This window comes from Antechinus flavipes, chromosome 3 (assembly GCF_016432865.1).
Source record: "Antechinus flavipes isolate AdamAnt ecotype Samford, QLD, Australia chromosome 3, AdamAnt_v2, whole genome shotgun sequence".
Classification (NCBI taxonomy): domain Eukaryota; kingdom Metazoa; phylum Chordata; class Mammalia; order Dasyuromorphia; family Dasyuridae; genus Antechinus; species Antechinus flavipes.
In genome coordinates this window covers 118,685,715-118,707,433 of record NC_067400.1, presented here as the reverse complement: position 1 = coordinate 118,707,433, position 21,719 = coordinate 118,685,715, and the positions used below count along the sequence as shown (strand labels likewise).

The 21,719-nt window shown below is 37.3% G+C and overlaps 1 protein-coding gene across 3 annotated transcripts in view; it reads left to right on the top strand.

The window, feature by feature from the left end:
• Positions 1 to 2,094: 2,094 nt before the first annotated feature.
• Positions 2,095 to 21,719, top strand: part of KLF12 (KLF transcription factor 12) — a 534,646-nt gene continuing 515,021 nt past the window's right edge. For all 3 annotated transcript variants that reach the window (XM_051983923.1, XM_051983922.1, XM_051983924.1), the window contains exon 1: positions 2,095 to 2,291. The gene's annotated coding sequence lies outside the window, so the exon portion shown is untranslated. The remainder of the gene's footprint in view (positions 2,292 to 21,719) is intronic.

Here is a 21,719-nt window from a genome sequence, read left to right as displayed (position 1 = left end):
TTCTTTGCCTCCTCCCCCCCATTTCGCTTCCGCTCCTAGGGTGCCTCCTCTCCCGCCCCCGCCCAGCACTGCTCCGATGACCCAGAGCCCCGGGAGAGTAAGAATATCTGCGGGGCCACGTTGGCTACAGTCTCCTTCCTCCCCCGCCCCAGAATCCCGCGGACAAACTCCCAGGGGCGCAAAGGAGGGGGAGAAGGCGGGAGAAGGGGGGCTGGGGGGGGAATTCTTCTAGGACTCCACTCCAGGTCCGGATCCCGGCTGCGCTCTCCCGGGGAGGAGGGGGGAGGGTGTTAATCTCCTCCGACACCGGAGGCAATGGCAAATCCTTGACGCCCTCTGACTCGGGCACAAACGGCATCCATACCTTTAGGTTACCTTTCTCTTGGAAGTCTATTCCCTCTCGTTTTTTATTCCCTACTTAAAAGTGCTTCTTTTTCCTCCTCTAAATAACAGGGTTATAAGATAGTGCACCATCGGGGCTTCCCATTCAAGTCAGGAACACAGATATCCTCCTTTTCCCCCAACCCTCATCGTAACAAAGGTTAAATGAGTTGATGGGGGGGATGGAGAGGCGGAAAATAGGTGGTCAGGGCTCTATCATAGTCATTTACAACCTCAGTAACGTGGATTTCGTTCAGAACCCAAACACCTATTTTCTTTTCTTTGCCCCGCTTATCATTCTTCGGCTTGTCCCCCTCCCCCATTTGCACAAATTCTCAAGCAGCTGCCGCTCCCGGCTCGGGATACCCTCAGCACGAATCCCATTGTTGCAATTTGCAGGCGATGCCCACTGCCCAGTGGCCAAGTCCTGGAGTGAAGCCAGCATGTCAGCGGCCGGCGAGCCAAGCCACGCAGGCTCTAAGCAAATCCCGGGGCCGCTGGCTCCGCCCACACCTTTCCAAGTTAGCTCGCTCGCTAGCTAGCCAGCCCGAGGGAATACAGCCAGCTTAACTCCCTCCCCCAACCAGCTCCACCCCGCTCCACCCCATCCCACCCCACCCAGCTCTTCTCCTTTCCTCCCAAGCCCCCACCCTCAGGCGGAATGCTACAGCTCGCAGCTTTATTTGTCCCTTCCCAAATTCTTGTAATAATCGCGGTCTGGTGCCATCTGACACAAAAGAGGAGAAAGTCTGGCTCAGCGAAAGACTTCGTTTGGAGCGAGGAGCCCGTGGGGGTGGGATGGAGGTGGCTGCTGGGGTTTTTTTCCCCTCTTTTTTTTTTCTCCCAGGAACACCACGGGTCCTCCTCGCGACTGTTTAGAACTGACACCCGTTTAAAAATACATACGCATACATTTCGGTTTCCCCGCGGCTGCGAGGAGCTGCAGGTGAAAAAGGGACAGATGCTTCTGCGAGACTGGGGCGCAAGGAGGAGGCAGAGTGGAGGGAGCTGGAAACAGCAGCAAGCCCCCCCAGTCTCGCCCTGCCTGGCTCTGCCTTGCCTAGCCCAGCCCTGCCCTGCCCAGCCCTGCCCAACCCAGCCCCAGCACCTCGCCCGCAGAAGGCAGCAAGACGTAGCGCGGAGCTGTGGGTGTTTCCTTCTACCTCTAAGGATGGGGAGGGGTTCATTTCCCACAGGGGATTTTAACCATCACATACAGATCCCTCCTCCTAATCCTCCGGTGGAACGGTTTGGGGGACACATTTTATGGCAATAAAGCGACTTAGCGCCTGCTGATTGAACCCCTCCCATTCTACCTCCCCCGCCCCCAAACCCCACCCCAGGACTCGCCTGCATTGGCTTTGCTTTGTTTCTGGGTTGGAGGAACGGGAGCTCTTTTGTTTGGGGGTTTGGTTCTTTCAGCCCCCTCCACCCCTCCTCCTTTGGCCTCTCCGGTTTCCTGAGCTCAGTGCAGCAAGGGTAGGAGAAGCGCCGTCTTGCAAACCCCCCTCAGCTGGGCCCCAATGTAATTTGATGCGGGCCTGGTAAGACTCCCCACGCTATATTGTGTCCGCTCTTGTTTCGGAAGCCTCCACCCACCGGCCCACCCTACATTTAGCACATCATGTGATCCGGGTAAGTCATTTGCAAGTACAACAGTTCTCTGTGTTGCCCCCCATTCATTTCCTGAGAACTGCATAGAGCAGCTGAGAGAGACTCTGTATGTGTGTGTGTGTGCGTGTGTGTATGTATGTGTGTGCGTGTGTGTGAGTGTGTATGTGTGACACTGTGTGTATGTGTGTATGAGAAAGGGAGCGAAAGAGGGAGAGAGATAGAAAGAGAGAGAGAGAGAGAGGGGGACTGTATAAGGGAAAGAAAACAATTTCTCCTGCTCTGCAGCTTCTGTTCAGGTCTGTGCCTATTCCGTTTCTTATCAAAATAAACAAACCTTTTTTTTTTTTTTTTTTTTTTTGCCATCCCAAATCAGACCGTATTCTCTTAACATGTTTTATTTTCCTTCTGTCATCTGCTCAAGTTAAATCATTTTGGTTGGTCTGCCTTCTTAAAAGGGGAAAGTGTTGTTGGGAAACGGGAGGGGGAGAGGGCGAGGGGGATGCTATTGCAAAGCAAGTAGCTTTGGTCAGATTCGCGGAGAAGAAAGAAGAACGTTTGGGTTTTCTTTTTTTTCTTTTTTTTTTTTCTTTTCACTCCAGCAAAACTTATCAAGTAACGTGTATTAAGCAAATGTTTTTCTACCCAGAGTGGAATTGTTTGGTTACAACGTTTGTCTTGACAGTTGCCACGGATTAAAAATAAAACAACAGTTCTGAATTTGGGGGTCTGGTTGGACAAGTTTCCCCTCGGAAACCTTTTTTTTTTAATGTGCCTATACCAAATTGGGTTTGTGTATGTGTGTTTTTGAGAGGGTGTCGGAGGGTAAGGGGTTAAGGTGGAGATGACACCGCTGGCATTAATAGTGGTCCTAGTGCTACATTCATTATTGTCTCTGGTAGTAATGATGTGTAACTGTCACTTGCAACAGTGCATAGTTCATGGAAGTGGCCGGGGGCTGGCCTATGGCTGTTATTTTCAATTAAGGTGGACCTCCATAGAGTTGACAAGGGAGAACTTTGCATTTCGACCCAGTCGTGAAAAAAGCTCAGAGAGCCAGTTTGAGAACCACTTCTTGCCTTATAGGCTTGCTGTAAAGTGACGACTGAGTATTGACCTCCGTGACATTAGTTTGTGTGAATGTTAAACACTATTATTTGAGAAGAATCAATTCCGCCTTTGTTCGGTGCAGAACTATTAGAACTTCGCAAACTTTTATCTTTGGGGAGAAGGGTGGGGTACACTCTGCACAATATTTTAGGTTCTAGGCATTTAAAAGTACCCATTCCTTTGTTATAAGCCCTGCAGCCTTCCCAACCCTTCTCCCCCTGGGCTTTTGAGTTCTGCATACTTTAATAATAATAGCTTTATTTAATTCAGTTGATAAAAGCTGACTGGTGTTGAGTTAGAAGTATTAGTACACCGGAATGTGTAATCTGGATAAACAGTTTGTGTGGTTGGTATTGTCATTCTGCCTAATTTAACTGTGCAGACTGTTCGGGTCCCATTCTATAGAGATGGTTTAAAACAATTCTACTAATAGAATTCTCTGCAAAGTGGTGAGACAGTTTCTTTTACATCAGCTTTAATATTCTATCAGCTTTACCCTCACACCAGAGAGATGAACAGCTCTATTTACATCTATGTGCATGTGCATCTAGTTGCTTCAGTAGACATGTGCCAATCAAATGGACGTCATTCTGTAAATCCACCTAGACTGTTCCATCCCCTTTTCTTACTGGAGGACGGAGTTGTTTAGATAAGTCCAGGGTAAGATATGAATTCGGTGGTTTATGGCAGGCTGAGTGGTGCAGGAGCTTGTGATGTGAATAGGAGTGGTCACTTTTCAAGAGTGGGTGTAATCCATGGAGTGAGGAATGCTTCTTAGAATTGGCATTTAATAATAACAGGGAGTTAAAAAAAAATAACCCCCAAACAAAAAGCTGTGGTGAGTGGCGTTTGCAAACCTCCTTCACATGCTGCTTACATTTTTAAAACCCCATAGAAATTGGTTAAAGTAGAGTGAGATATTTTTAGGTTTTGAAATTAAGAAGCAGAGAGTTAGGAATAGGATGTTGAAGGACAAACACTTCATCCACCTAAGTTATCTCTTTATTCCTGCACGCTGGTCACTCTTGACAACAGCCATGGCAGAGTGAGTATATTTAGCTTTGTATGAATTGGGGATGGATTGATTTGGGTACAAAAGTATTGACATATATATGTAATAAATTAAGTGAATGATTTATTTTTTTGCAGCTTCTAATTAATAGCTTTCATTATGATAATGTACTTGCACATAGACAACTTGATACTTTGAAATATAAAATGTAAGAATTGTAATAGTTATGATTGTTTGATAGTCACTTGACAAGGCATTTAAAAAGCAAACAAGTCAGGTAAACTTTATTTAGGGAAGGTTTCGATTACTTTTTAAAAATGAAAATGGCTTTGTTAATGGTTCCTTGATGGTTCTTAAAAGATTTCCTTTCTAAGAAATTAAATATCATTTAGGAGAAAACTGGTATTGGTACAGCATTTGAGACCTTGACCTTCTCAACTCTTGGCTAGTGGTTGTTTACTACAGCTGCAGTGTGTATGTGTACAGAAGGGGGGAAGGACTGCAAAACCAAGTACACACAGGCTAAGGGAAAAACAAATCAGTAGGCTTGACACTTTCTCCAAGCATCAGGGAAATAATATCAATAGTTATCTGGCAGATTTAAAAATATGTATTCCTGAGGGGTTTCTTTCAGTCTTATGGGAAAAGCATATATGCTCTTTAACAGTTTCAAAAATGAATTTCAGATGTTACTTTGCAGTCTGCCATCACAATAATAAAAGAAAACTCCATTAAAAATAGAGGATTATATTATTTTAGTCAAGACAACTTTCAGTACCCAGGCTTCTAGGCCTGTACTGAGGAAATTTTAACCCAGGCCAATGTTAGTCTGTGAGTCTGAAGTACTGTGTAATCTAACCCAGTGAGATGATACTGCTAAATAGTTGAACTTAGGAAGATCCTGTTTTTTCTACAGGATAAAATAGAAGGCTTGTATTTTTTTTTTTTTAATATATATTTATGTTGAAGAGAAAAAAGCAATAAGCAAAATTGAGATGTTTAAGCTTTGTATTTCTTTCTTTTTTTTTTTTTTTTAAAGTCAACAGAGAAGTTGACTTTATACCTAGTTTAAAATGGTTTCTTGCCAGCATGGTTTGATAGTTTTGAATAGACATTGGGGCAGCTCTATCTAGAAGAGGGGTTCTTAATCTTGGAATCTGTGATCTTTTTTTGTTTTATGTTTTTTTGTTTTGGTTGTTTTTAATTTAATAACTATTTTCATTATAACAGATTCCTTTGCAATCCTATGGATTTTAAAACATTCTGAGAATGGGTCCATAAGCTTCATTGTAAGCCAAAGGGGTCTATGATGTAAAAAGAAGTTATGGTCCCCTGATTTGGAGAGCCATATAGAGTAAGTTTTTTCAAAGTTATATTTTACTCATGGGGAATAAAGATCACAGAAAAGTTTTATTCAGTATTTGCAACTTAAATCTTTTTTGTCTAAGTATAGTACTTTTTGTCTATATTTTTCAAAAACCAGGATGACATTTTGAAACTGGTTTGAAGAAAGAGTTGTCATTTAATTTTTCACGAAATTTTTGGATTCTAAATGGAAAACTTCTATATATCAGCTTCCCTTAAACCTAATGTTTCTCTATTTTTTTTAAAGCTTATTCCTTTTTCCCACGTGAGAAGTATACAAAACTTTAAGCCTCTCCTGTATTTATAAGAACAAAATAATAATTTAGACCAAATTGTTGGCAACACCCCATAACCACAGCCTTAACTCATTTACCACAGCTACCCCTCCCTAAGGCAAAACACTGAGTAAACAGATGGGCCTTGCACTCTGCCCTGAAGGTCAACAACTTTAGGCTTTGTTAGCCTGAGGGGGAGGATGAATTCTAGATTGTAAGCCTTTCCTAAGAGTGGTCTTGTTTTAGTCCAGCAGAGTTTATTGTGTTTAAGAGCAGGCTTATCCCATCTGATCCCAACTACTGAATTCTTATGGCAAAGGACCCAGGCTATGCGATTAAATGGTTACTTTCTGTATACATTTTCAATAATTACATTACAAAAGGATTTTTCAGTCTTTGAGGTCTATTGTCATAAAAGTGGTTGACCTGAGTCCTCATATTCCAGCTTAGAAATTTGTTTTGGTCTGTCAATAAATCATAACGTAAGTCATACCAAATCTTTCTGTTTTGGTTAAGCCTATCTAAAGTAGTTTAATTTTTTTCTTTTCCTTTTTTAAAAAAATAGACAATTTTTACTTTTTTATAACCTCAGAGTAGATTTTGAAGTAACCAGAGGTTTCTTAGTAGCAGCGTAAGTACTGTTACATAGAGCTACTGAAAGTTCCTGCTGGAGGATCCAGTGTAGTTGTGGGCGAAAGAAATGAGAATTTTGGAAGAGACCTAGAGCAGCATCTTCTCCTTGATCCATGATCCAGTCCAGAAGTCATAGAAGTAGACAATAGGATCATCAGAACACAATATTCTAGTATTCCTTTAAAATGCAAATTCCTTGAGGATTAGTTTATTCTTTTATTTTGAATAATTGGTACTTAACAGGGATAAGGACTAAAGATGATTTTTTTTTTTTTTTTTTTTTTTTTTTTGGTATAGGGTACCACCAGATGAGGAAATTACTTCAGAGACCTTAAGAGTTTTATAGAGTTGCCTAGAACAGAGCTTCTTAAACTTTTTCTATTTGCAACTTCTTTTTGCCCAAGAAATTTTTATGCATCCATCCATCTGGCATATCAATATATAAAACAGATATACAAATCAAACATTTACTGATAATAAATCATAATTTTGCAACTCCAATATTCAGTTACTCGACCCCATGTTTGGTCCCAACCCACAATTTAAGAAGCTTTGACCTGCCACACTGAGTGATTAAGTGAAATCTCTCTGTGTCATTGATGGTGATTGAACCCAGATTTTCTTCTTTTAAAGCTGAACCTCTAATCAACTTGCCCTTCTGCCTCTTAATTATCTACACTTAGAAGTAAAAAGAAAGCCACAAAGTTCTTACTTGTATCAAAAAAAAAAAAAAAAAAGAGTATTTGCTGAACCATTGGCATTTAAGACCATTAACATTCACTTAAATAAAACACACACACACACACACACACACACACACACACACACACACACACACACCCCTAGGATAAATAACCTTGAATAAATAATATTTAAAATAACGACCCAAAAAAACCTCTTCAAATTTCATTACCAGGTAATTACCAAGGACAATCTTCCTTAGGCTTCCTTTAAATTGTTGATGAGTTTCCTTGAAAAGATAAAGCCCTATCCAATCTCTCCTCCTGAACATATATCCTATCCTTAGGAAAAAAAGAATTTTCTAGGGGGGGGTAAAAATTTCTTCTGGCTTTCAGAGGAAATGGATTCCATTCTTGTGTCACCAGTTATTTGTTCTCCGATCTTGGAAAATCTTTTGTGCTGTAGTTTCTGTAGAGTTCTCATTAGTTTTCCAAAATCCTTCTTCTATCTGAATATCTTAGGGGAAAAGGAATTGAATAATAATAATAATGATAACAAGAATAGTAATAGGTAGTGCAGTAAGAGTGCCAAGCCTGCAGTCAGGAAGAATGTATCTTTCTGAGCTCAAATCTACACTCACACTTTAGCTATGTGATCCTGGACAAATCAATTAATCCTGTTTGCCTCAGTTTCCTCATCTGTAAAATGACTAGAGAAGAAAATGGTAGACTACTCCAGTATCCCAAAGGAGATCCCAGACATTTGGGCACAATTGAAAAACCAACTGTACAAGCACAACACAAATGGATGGTTCTTTCTACCCCTTGAAGTAAATTGGAAAGTAATAAGAATAAAAATTTATGTAGATAATGGCAAATCTTATTGCAACCTATGGTTCAGGTTGGAACCCCTGAAACTTGTAAAAGTGAAATATAGCCTAGTATAACATATAGTATATCAGTGACCTACCAACAAATTAAATTTGGGCAAGATCATAAAAACTGAATTTTGCCTAAACTATGATTGAAGTAAAACAAGTCTGATGAAACTTCTGTATTGGTTATTCCTGTCAGAAAAAGAAAGGTCCCATTAAAAGTCATAAGAACTGTAAAATAAAGGATGGTTTGGGTTATACTAAAAATAATGAATTTGAAAAGCTGTTGAATACAAACTTTTTTTGCATCTCTGTGTTTATTCTCTTCTAGGTAGTTTCTCTCCCCACATGTGTTTGAAAAGCTCAAGAAGTTTTTAAAAATAATTTCCCCTACTGTTTCCCCTCCTTCCTTCATTTGAAACAAACTTCCTTGCCAGTAGAGACTTTCTTAAACACTTATGCCCTTGTTAGGGGTAGACAGAAAGTTAAATTGACTAGCCACAGTTCTCCCACTGACTGGAATGCTGGGAAGATCTAGTAAGGACTTGCTCTTTTATTCTTTCATTGTTTTCTTCCACTTCAGATCTCTTTTCTTCATATGTTGTATGCATTGTAGGCACATAGGACTTCTGGAGCTTTTCAGTGCATCTTCTAATGTATGGAAAATGATGGTTGTTTGATCTTGGGCTGTAAAAGTCTGGTCTTCTCTTGGAATTCTTGGTACATAAGCTGTAAACCCGAATTCTGAGCATAAAAAAGTACAAAGCATAATCCTTTCTTCCTGTTCCCTTCCAGTTACTTGTATGCCTTTTTTTATTCCCTTTCCCTTTTCAACTTTACCAACTGAGACAATAATTTCTGCCAACATTTAACTTGCCATTGTGGATTGATAGAGAAATTAGCATAATTCTAAATGTTAACTTGAAAAATATTTTAGCAAATAACTTATAAACAGAAGTTGTGATCAAGCTATTACAACTGGCCAAAAGCTCCTCTTTTATTTAATAGCACTAATATGAATCTTTATTCTGGAATCTGGGTTCAGATCCTCCTCCTGTCACTTTGGTCAAGCCCCTTAACTTCAATGGCACTCAGTTTCCTCATCCATATAATGAGAAATTTAAATTAAATTGCCTCTGAGGTCCTTTCCATTTCTAGTCCATTATTCTTTTATCTTAATATAATAAAAGATCTTATTTATCTATAAATATATTTAATCATTTGACAAATAGACATGTCCCATATGTATGCAAGATATTGCCAAATGCTGTGTAGTTTACAAAAATGATTAAAACGGGGTTGGCTATATGATGGGGGGAAAAAAACCACCCAATAACAAAATCCAATATTAATCAAGAAAGGAAACCTGCATTTGAGACCTGGTCCTGACATTCTCTTCCTGTTGGATATTGCCTAATCTTTCTGGCCCTCGGTTTTCTCAACTATACCACATCTATATTACTTGATTCTAAGGTCTTTTCTAAATTTAACATTGTTATTTTGTAATTTCTGCCCTCAAGAAACTTGTGGTTTACTACAGAAGATTGTCACTGATACAAATATAAGGCCAAGTGACAAAACAAGAGGTACGAAGAAAGTATAATACAAATTAGAAGAGGGAGATAAAGGTCATTTCTGGATGGAAGCCCTGGAGAATGCTTCATTGACACAGTGATATTTAGTAGAAATTTTGTTTTAAAATTTTATAGTAATTGGACTACTATGTTTAGTCCCCCCCTGCCTTCCACTTTCTCAGGAAAGGATCTTGCAAAATCAAATCTCATCTCATTGTGTCTCCCTGGGAACTTTTTCTGTGGGTCATCCCCTCTCTCTGCTTAATTTGTAGTCTCCTTTTTCACTATCTTCTTGTTTGTTGCTTACAAACATGCCCTGATCTTCCTTATCCTTAAATTTTCACTTGATCTAACCATTCTTCCCAGCAACCATCATATATCAAGCTGTCTACACATTCTCTCCATTTCCTCTGCTCTCAGTCATTCCTCAAGCCTCTGCAGTCTGGCTTTTGACCTTATCACTCAACTGAAATTACTCCTTCCAAGGTTTCCAATGATCTCTTGTCAAATTCAATGGCCTTTTCTTAGCTCTCATCCTTTTTGACCAATCTATAGCATTTTATCTTGTTGACCACTATTGTCTGGATTTCTGCCTTTCTGTTTTCTCCTACTTCTTCTACCTGTTTTACTAATTCTAAACTCCATTTCCCATTCTCTGTTGTGGATTATCCCCAAAATTCTATCTTGTACTCTTTTTCTTCTTTCTTTATAGACTCTTTTTTGGTGATTTCATCAATTCCCATAGATTCAGTCATAATCACTATGTAGATCTCACACATAAACATATACATTCTGTCATCCCTCAATTGAATATGAGTACCAAACTGTCACATATTTATTGGATATATCCAATTGGATGTCCCATAGTATTAAAACTAATACTAAATATCACCTTGTCTATGAAGCCTTCTCTGATTCTTCCTTTATGTTTAGAATAGAACTTGTCATCTTTTTCTCTGAATCATCCTCTCTTCCTAACTTTCCTGTTTCTATTGGGTACATCAGTTGTTCTTCCAGTTGCCCATGTTTGCAGTCTCAAGAGTCATATCTAACCATTACTCTCTCTCTTCCTCCATATTTCCAGGTAGTTGCCAAGTCTTGGTAATTTTGCTTCCATACTATATCTCCCATTTGTTCTCACTTAAGAGGTCACTGTTCTCAGGCCCCGATCACCTCTTGCTTAGATTCTTGCAGTTCCTGCCCAAGAGGTCAACCTGCATCCAAGCTCTCCCCTCTTGGGTCTAACATTAAAAGCCAAATAGATATTTCTAAAGTGTAGGTTTGATCATACCACCCTTCTTCTGCTTAAGAAACTCCAGTGACTTCTTGTCTGAAGGATAAAATAAAAGCTCCTCTATCGGTGGCTTTTAAAAGCCTTTCTAGGTTCTTTACATATTGTTCTTTTTCACACCCTACACATTCCATCCCAAATGGTGGTATTCTTGTCCTTGAAATGTAGGGTTCTCTCTGTGCCTTTCTTTGTACAGGATATTCCCCTGGCCTATTGGCCTTCTTTCAAGACTCAGATTAAGTCCAACTCCAGCTTGCAGCCTTTCCCAATAGATTGTATATATTTCATATTTATTCATTTTCTACCAATAACTGAGGACAGGGACTAATTTTGTCTTCTTTGTTAAAAATCTTCTACATTTAGTTGGTACTTAATGTTTATTGAATTGATTGAATTTGATGGTTCTTTTTTCTGTCACCTGTAAAAATGCTCAGTTTTTTATATTATTAAAAAAAAATAAACAGCCTTCACTTCAATTTGTCATTCCTGAAGCTATCCCCAGAGAAGGAAATGGCAAATCACCCCACTATCTTTGCCAAGAAAACCATAGTCAGCTTTGTGGTGATATGGTCCATGGGATCATGAAGAATTAGATAGGGATTGAAAACTGAACAAAATACACAAGAACAAGCTATTACATCCTATTTTGTTTTTCACAAACTCCTAGAGTTATCTCTACTTATTTCAACCATTTCCTCCGTTCCCCACCCAGTTTTTAGTACCTTCTAACTCAGCTTGAAACTGTACTTTCAAAATTATGAATTAATATGAATTTAATTGCTAAAGCCATCAAACCAGATGATAACTTTTATTTTTTTTGAGAGGTGGATATTTATCATTTATTGAATTATTTGAGACTAGGACTCCCCATCTTGTGTAGACTGCAAGTACAGTGACTACTCACTGGCTTGATCCCCTAGTATTTATTTGTACATTAGCCTTGACCTGCTCCATCATTAACTTGTTCATCCTATCTCAGACTAGCTGATGTCCCCCTGCCCTTGGAAACTGGCTACATTGGTTATGTGTCCCCAGTTATTTGACTTAACCCTATTGTAGCTCAGAACTCCCATGGTCAAGTGACCTACTGGTCTCAGCCTCTGCAATTGTAGGGAATATGAGATACACAGGGAGAACTGCTTGTATTTCCTCATCCTTTCTGATCTCTGCAGTTTTTGAAGCTGGTTCCCCTCTTTTCTGAAATCATTTCTCCTCCCTTGACTTTTGCATCGTTGTTTTGCCTTGGTTGTTTTCCTCTTCCTTTTCACTGCTCCTTCTTACTCACCTTGGTTGGGAGATGGTGGAAAGAGCTGTGGAGTCTGGGACCCAGATTTACATCCTTTCTCTGGAACTGCTCCTGTGATTTGATGAAATCGCTGAACAAACCACTTTAGACCTCAGATTTCTTATTGTAAAATGAAGTTGTTGAATGAGCCCTCTTGTTGTTCAGTTGTTTTCTACTCTTTGTGACTCTTTTGGGGTTTTCTTGGCCAAGACACTGGTGTGGTCTTTCTCTTCTCTCCAAGAACCATTCCTTATAACAAAAACTTTTTTTAAAGAGGAAAAATATAAATTACAATGTAATTTTCTATCCTTAGAGACTCACTCCCATATAGGTGCCTCAGTGTAGAATACTGGATTTGGAGTCAGGAGGACCTTCAAATCTAGACCCTTGGCAAGTTACTTAAATCTCTCTCTGCTTCAGTTTCCTCAATTGTAAAATGGGAATAATAGAAGGACTAATCTCCCCAGGGTTGTTGTGAGGCTCAAGTGAGGTAATATTTGTACATTATATATTGCATCCTCCCTTCTTTCCCTCCCTCCCTCCTTCCTCCCTTCTTACCTTTTTTCCTCCTTCCCTCCCTCTTTCTCTTCCTCCTTCTCTTTTCCTTCCTCCCTCCCTTCTTCCCTCTCTCCCATCTTTACTTCTTTCTTTCTCTCCTTCTGTTCCTTCATCCCTTCTTTCTGTCCCTCCCTCTCTTCTTTTGGGCCTTCCCTCCTTTTGTCCCCCTTCCCTCCATCTCTTCCTCCTTCCTTCCTTCCTCCTTCCTTTCCTTTCTCTTTTCTTTCCCTCTCCCTCAGCAACCATGTGAGGGAGGTCTCTTTTTAATCGTTTGTCTTTTAGATGAAGCTTATTTTTTGTAAATTTACAACAATCATGTTTTGTGGTTATTGCTCCTTTTATTTACATTGTAATAGAAATTGTCAATATTTCCCCCTAAGCTTCATTTACTTCAGTTTGTATCAGTTCATGTCATTTTTCCCATGCTTCTTTAGATTAATCATGATTATCATTCATTATAATAATATATCATTACAATCATGAACCAGAATTGATAGTCATTTATTTTATGTACAATCCTTTGCTACCACAAAAAGTGCTGCTATAAAGTTTTGTTGTACATGCAACCTTTCTTTCTATAAATGATTTCTTTGGGGCTATAGTTAGCAGTGGAATCCCAGAATCAAAACATACGAACATATGCTTTTTTTTTTTTCATAATTCCAAGTTGCTATACTAATTCATAGTTCCATCAACAATGCATTAAAACACCTTTCCTTCCACATTATTTCCTTGTTTTTGACACCTTTGCAATTTTCTAGCTGGGACATGAAACCTCAGCATTGTTTTGATTAGTGTTTATTTTATTATTAGTGATTTGTATCAGTTTTCCACATGGATGTCTAACAGTTCTTATTTTGAAAACTATTTGTACCCTTTGAAAACCTATAATAGAGAATGGCTTTCATTTTACAATTTATCTTAGTAACTTAGTATTTATCTTAGTATCTTAACTTGTTCAAAATGAAAATCATCATCTTTAACTTCCTAAACTTATACATCTTCCAAACCTTCTTATTTTTGTTGAAGGTTTGTGGGTCATCCAGATTCAAAATCATTCTTTACTTTCTTTTCCTCAGCCTCTTGCCAAGCATTCTTAATTCTGCCTTTAAAAATTCCTGTTTTATTCTTTATGTTTTTATAGTCAACACCCTTGTTCAGACTTATTACTTTTTGCCTACACTGTTACAGTTGTCCCCTGATTGATTTCCTGCTTCTAGGATTATTTTGATAACATTCAAACTCTCCATGATTGCCAAATTAATAATCCATAAACACAGGCCCAACCATGTATTTTAACTGATTAAAACTTTTCACTGGCTCACACTTGACTCTAAGATGCTCTTTGACCTGTCATTTAAAGTTCTTTATAAATTGTCTTCCACCTGCTTTTCCAAAAATTTTTTTCACATCATCTCCTCTGTAGGCACTCATCCTTTCTGAATATATATTTCTTCTGTAATATCCGTGTCTTTTCGTTGTCTTTCCCCCATACCTAGAGTATATCTCATCTTCCTCTATATCTCTGATTACTTTCTCACTCCCTTCAAGGCTAAGCTCAAGTGTCAGTTTTTAATTTCTTGACTGATACTGGATGTTGAATTAGTGTTAATTGAGTAATACTATTGTCTTTCCTCAAATTTTATATGTATTTATGTACATATTCTATCTTCCCTATCCCCAGTAGTTTTTATCCCCAGTTTAGTTTTTATCTTTGTATTTTCCTCATTTCACACTTTACTTTTCACATAAAAGACACTGGATGAAGTTATAAAAGCAAAACAATAACTTAATGAAAAAATAGCTATCTACAAGAGAACCTCTTAATGAAATCTTTCCCCATTGCCAATGGATATGAGCTACTTTACACTTAATGATGGAAATTTCAGCTTTGATAACAAAATATGAAGTCTTAAGAAATTTACTCACATACACATATACATGTTTAAAAGTTATGCATTTATTTAGGTTAAGGAATTATAAATTATGATGTTTACAAAATATATTAGAATTAATTAGAAATTTGTTATTATTAGTATATGTTGGCTTTAAAAGACATGTTTCTGAAGACAATAAAGGACAGCTCTTTTATTCTGAGTGGGCAATACAGTTCATATTTTCAAATATTTATTGAGCCCATACTCTTACCAGAATATGCTTGGTGCTAAGGATGGTGAGTGGGATAACAGAAAATGAATAAAATATGATTTTCAACACCAAGGAATTCATAATGTAGGAAAGAAAAAAAAAAGGGAAGGCATGTACCCAAATAAATACAATACACGTCAGAATGTCAACATGTATCAAAAAACAAATTACTGTGAAAATTCACAGAAAGGTAATCCTGTCTACCTTGGCGATTAGGAGAATTTTTTTGATTTAGAGTCATGGGATGATAGATTTATTTCCTTCATTTTGCAAATAAGGAAATGGAGCCAGAAGGATAAAAGAATTTCCATTCGTAGAGATGGGAAACAGGACATGCAAGATAATGGAAATAGCAAAAAGTAAGAGAGGGCACAAAGGTGGAGAAGACATGGGATTTGACAAGGAAAAGAGAATAGTGCAAGATGAAACTTGGAAGTGAAATTGGAGCCAGATTGTGAATGACCTTGAATACTATGCTTTGAATGTCAGACCAAAAAAATATAGATTTTATTTATTAGGCAGTAGGGAGCTATTGAAAGTTTTCTTATGTGGGAAGTGGGGGTGGGGTTGGGTTGGTGTAATGTGATCAGAGAACTGTCTTCGGAGGGAAAAAATTGATCTGACAGCAGGAGCATTTACTAGTAATGTAAAGCAAGGATAGTTCATTTAAGATAGTTCATTTAAGAAAGTGTTTTGGATGCTGTGAACTACAGATGTGGAAAATAGAAGCTTTCCAACTTACTTTGGATATTAAAAAGATGGAAACTCACTAAAATAGCTGAGACTTTTGTTTGAAAGGTTATTGTTATAATCATGCTATGTCCTCCTAATGGACTGCCCTCCTTTATTTGTGTAGTATCTTATATAGTTTTCAAATTGCTTTATGTAGTTTTCAGAGTACTTTTTATTGTTTAAGATTTATTCCTTTGGATGATAAAGTAATTAACTTGACTTTCACTGTGAACAAATTGGTGAGTAAAACAGGTTCTAATTTCATGATGCAGGAATTTGGCATTGAAGTTAGTAGTCCTATGTGGCAATTACAGATGACGGAAGCCTTTTTTTTTAGGAAAAAGGTGTCTGTCTCTCTTCTAAGTAACAGGGTTAATAGATGTAGTTTGTGCTTGAGACGCTAGAAGTAATTGCAAATCTGGGAGAAGTTAGTGAACCCTAGGGAAAGAACTTTGCAAGCACAGAGGATCCAATGTTCTTGGGTAGAAAACTGAGGGATTTTGTAGAGAGGCTCAATGACTTTTCAATCCAGTTTGTTCTCTTCAGTTAATTATTAATTTTTCTCTTAGACCTTTAAGCTATTGTGTGACACAGAAATAACCTACTTTCCATTCAAATTTTACAACTTATTCTGAGTACTATTGATTTTAGCAGAAAATTGTTTTTCCTTTAAACCTGTACTTTTAAAAGATTTGCTCTAATCTTACCTATGGTTTTATTATTTCTAATGGCTTTCTCTCCTCACAGTAACAGTCAGAAAATAATGTTCAGTGTATAGAAATTCATTTTGCAGACAGTGTCCAGGAACACATCTTTTTCGTAAAAAAAATAAAGCAAAGCTGTAACCTTAGTATTTCCACACCAGTTTGCATTTCTATTACATTTTCATCCATTTCACCCTTATCTTGATTGTCAGCCAGTTCACTTTCATTCACCGTCCTAACATTAACTCAGCTAAAACCAAGGTAAATTGCAAAACTACCTGGTCAGAGAACCATATATGATGGGTCTACAGTTCAAATGCCTTTCTATTCAAAGAGATTTCTGTAAATACTGAGTAGGATGGGTTCAATCATCTCTGAAGATGAAATCATTTAAGAGTCTCCAAAAAAAGCAGCTCTATCTATTCTAGTCACATTTTTTAAATAGCTTTTTATTTTCAAAATATATGCAAAACACAAAAACTTTGTATTCTAAATGTTTTCCCTCCTTTCCCCCCATCCCCTCCCCTAGATGGCAAGTAATCCAATATATGTTAACATGTGTGATTTTTCTATACATATTTCCACAATTATGCTGCACCAAAAAAAAAAATAATATCAAAAAGGGAAAAAAAAATGAGAAACTACACAAAATGCAAGCTAACAACCACAAAAGAGGTGAAAATATTATGTTGTGATCCACGCTCAGTCCCCACAGTCCTCTCTCTGGGCGCAGATGGCTCTCTCCATCATAAGACTATTAGAACTGTCCTGAATCACCTCATTGTTGAAGAGCATCCATGAGAATTGATCATCATATAGTCCTGTGGTTGCTGTGTTCAGTGTTCTCTTGGTTCTACCCACTTCACTTAGCATCAGTTTATGTAAGTCTCTCCAGGCCTTTCTGAAATCATCCTGCTGATTGTTTCTTATAGAATGATAATATTCCATAACATTCATATACCACAACTTATTCAGCCATTCTCCAAATGATGGGCACTCAGTTTCCAGTTCCTTGCCACAACAAAAAGAGCTGCTACAAACATTTTTGTTTGCTACCAACATCTCTTTGGGACACAGACCAATAAAAATACTGCTGGATCAAAGAATATGCAGAGTTTGAAAGCCCTTTGAGCATAGTTCCATATCGCTCTCCTGAATGCTTGGATCAGTTCACAATTCCACCAACAATGTATTAGTGTCCCAGTTTTCCCACATCTCCTCCAACATTAATCATTTTCTTTTCTTGTCATCTTAGACTATCTGAGAGATGTGTAATGGTAAGTTCAGAGTTGTCTTAATTTGCAATTGTCTACTCAGTAGTGATTTAGAGCATTTTTTCAGATTATACTAGTCAAATCTTATTGGGTTGATACCTTTTTATATTCAAAACTCTAGAAAGATTCTATATTTTCCAGTAATTTCCCAATTAATAATCAATGATTAAAAAAAAAACTATTGGAACCAATTTGACTCAATCTATATTTAATCCTAAAATCAGACCTTTTAGAATTGAATGAATAAAAAAGGCTTTGATGTATCTAATTTCCTCTCTTTTTTTCTCCTTAATACTGTCACTTCCCCACTCCCCTCAAGAAAAACATAATGTAAAGATGATGGTTGTAAAAAAAAAAATGTGCAAAGAATAGAATATATGCCCCAAAATTGTTAAATTGTAAAAATTGTTAAAAATTGTTATGACTATCTTTTATCACTTTATTTTTCTAGTTAAATTATGGCATGACTAGTTGTTTACTATATATGAGACAACAGAGATTTTGCTTATTTGATCAATCAAGAAGCTTTTATTACTCATTGATATGCCAGTCACTGTGCTAAGTACTGGAAATACCATACCCTTTCTTCTCTCCTCTCCCTCCAATAGTCTTTTCCCACAAGGGGTTTATATTCTAATAAGTAGAACTTTTTTTCTCTCAAGTTATACATACATATACATATACACGTGTGTGTATTATCTGTCTTTCAGAACATTTGAGATAAAAAACAGAATAGATGGAAGGTAACTTTAGAAGCAGTAGCACTGGGGATGGAAAGTATATTAAAAGTGGCTTTAGGTTGAGTCTTGAAGTCAAGGACTCTAAAAAGGAAGGGAGAGCATTGGAGTCAGGAGGAGCAGTCAGTGCTGAATCCTAGAGGAATAAAATGAAGTGTCTGTCAGAGGAACAGTAAGTAGACCAGTGGATGAATTGTAGCCTTGGTGAAGAGAAGTGGAATGCAAATTGGAAACATAGAGGGGCCAGGTTGTTGATGAGATTTAAATAGCAAAGAACTATAATTTTGATCTTGAAGGTAATGGGCAGCCTCTGGAGTTTATTGTGCAAAAGATTGATTACGTTTTATGAAAATCACTTGGGCAGCTGATTGGAAGATGTATTGGAGCAGAGAGAAAGTTGAGGCAATGGTCCAGGTAGGTTATGAAGTACTGAAATAAGGTGATGGGCATGTGAGAAGGGAGAAGCTGATGTTGGGGAGAGTTGTGGATGTACAATTAATCATCCTGGACAAGAATGAAACTAAGGTTTCAAACCTGACAAATTGGAAGAATGCTGATTGCTTTGATAGTAAAAGGTACTTCAGAAAGTGAGCTTTTGGTGGTAGAAATAAGTTAGGTTTTAGACGTGTTGATTTTTTAAATATTAATGGAATATCCATTTTGAAATGTTTGACATAGGGTTTGGATTTATACCTCTTGGAGTCGTATTCATAGCCATGATTATTGAACCATTGGAGGTGAGAGGGTATTAACAATGGAAAGAGGGTCAGGGACAGAGCCCTTGTGAATGTGACGTGGATGATGATCCAGCAAAGGAGATGAAGAAAGAGTGATCCCAAGGAAAACCAAAAGAAAATAGTAACAGAACCTGGGAAACATGAGTGACCATGAGGAGGTATTCAACAGCATGAGATATGCTGAGGAGACATCAGAAAGGATGAAGGTCAAGAAGTGGCCATTGATTATTCAAATAAGAGATACTAGGTCACTTTGGAGTGGGCCACATTTGAATGAGGTTGGAAGTCTCTTGACAAAGCATATCTGGAAAGGGTGTATTAATGCAGAGGGTTAAAAGCAAGTGAGAAGAGCCATAGTGGAAATACTAGTTATGGATGGCTTTATTGGGAAGTTTACTTGGAAAATATGGGACCATACCTGGCAAGCATAGTTGGATCTAATCAGGCTTTGAAAAAATAAAAGCTAGCATTTATATAGTGCTTTAAGATTTACTAAGAGCTTTTCAAACATTATCTTATCTTATTCTTACAACAACCATGGGAGAAAGATGATATGGGAGAAACTGAAATGTATTTGTAAGTAGGAATGAAGGTGCCAGTAGATAGAAGAAATAAATGCTATTTTATTTTTTTCCTGCTCTTTCAGATCAAAGTGTTGTAGAAATACTTTATTACTGGCTTCATGACCTATTTACCTCCCTTAGAGTAATCAGGTATTCCTGTAAGCTCTATCCATTTCAAGTATGAAAATGAGTAAAATCTATTAAAAGGCATAAAACAGCTATATACTTGCAAACTTAGTTACTTTCATTTTGTTTCAAAGAGGTGAATTAAATCACCAAGTAGACTTAAAATGCATTTGTCACTAATTTGATTTAAGACATTAAAAATCTATTATTATGGGCAGAGGAGTTTCCCAACAATTGGAGAAAGACACAAAATTTGCATAAGACAGCTTCATGGAGCTTATAGTTTAATGAATAACTTAGGACTATCTGTTATTATCTCGTTTGGTCAAAAACATTTCCATTGGATATATATATTCAAAAATATATCCATTGGATATAAATATCTATATATATATATATGACAAGACCTGTATTTGAAAAAGAAACCTAGTGATGAAATAGTCACATCTGTTCTAGGTGTGACTTTAGAATGGAATATGATAGAAGAGATGTTCCCTGCATTCTCCTCTTAGCCTTGATCTTTTGTACCTAATAATTAATCTGTGTCCTAGGCACAGCATGTCTGGAAAGTGTGTATTATTGAAGGTTCTTTAGTGATAAACAATAAAGGTTGTGTTTGTGTGTATGTGTGTGTTTATGTGTAGAGATTGCACAGAGGTAGTAACTATTGCCTAACACACTATAGCTTTGTGTTATAGTACTAGATCAGCTTCTTTGAACTCACCACAATAAATCTTTAATCTTGAACAGAAATAGTTTACAAATCCCGATTACAACTCAGATAAGATGGTGATTGGAAGAGGGCAAAAGTGTTTATTTTCTTACACTCTACATTTTTCAGCTCTAATTTAGAAATAATCTCCAATGTATGATCTCTGAAAGGGTAAAAACCACTTGCAAAAAGACCATAAATTACTTTGGAATTACTACTTATTCAACAAAAACTTTCATTACCATGGTGTCACCAATATCTTGAAACAAAATAGAAGTGTAAAAATTTTTACACGGGCAGACCTTCTGGGATTTTTAATGCATTTCAAAAAATCTAGTAAAGGAAATGAGTAGAAGTAAATGTAAAATGAGTCCAGTAAATGAAGTCAGCAAGTCCCAGAAGAGAATCATAAATATAATTGACAAAGTCTTTGAATGTCTACTGTCTGTGTAGAGCTATGGCAAATCACATGTGGTATTGAGGAATGAATTCTCAATTTTGAATTAAGAGAGTTTGTGTTGAGCTTAGGATTTTCTTCATATAATTATATATTACCATATATCTTCATGTCCCAAGACATCTTTAAAATGAGAGAGTTGGACTATATGATCTCAAAGCTCCTTTTCAGCTCTAAATCTATAACTCTATAGATTAGGACATAAGATGGGATATAAAATGTTGATTTAATTGGAATATAGACTCAGAGTGCCTAGTAAAGCATTATTCACTCTTGGAATAATAGTACTACATAATTTTAGAGGCCAAGAGTCAACATATAGGGAAAGCTGGCCCCTAAATTAAGAAGGCTTGGATTTAAATTCTGTTTCTCTCAGTGCTCCTGGCAATTCTGATTCTCTCAGTCTATAAATTTCTTAATAGTTGTTAAACCACATAGGTTGATGGAGGAATTCCCTATAATAATGTACTCATAGGTTGAATTCACTCCTATTTTTAACATTAAATTTTGTATTTTTAATCATCAAGCATTTCCCAGTAATAACATGTCCTATATTCTCCTCTTTGCTGTTTATTGATCTTTTGTACTTTATAGTTTCTCCAAATTTCACCAAAAGGCTCTCACTTATCCCCTTTAAAATATACACAGAACGTTACCAAAAAACACTTGTAGCAAAAATAAAATAGGAAGTTTTATAGTACTTTAATCTCCAATGGATGACAAAATCAGGAAGCTTATTTAATAATGTGATATAGTGGAAAGAGCATTGGATTGAGCATCAGAGAATCTGCTCTTGATCCCATTTTCAGCCACTTCATGTGTGACCATGTTGTTTTTAAGACTCCGTTTCCTCTTCTATACTAGAGACAGCTAGGTAGC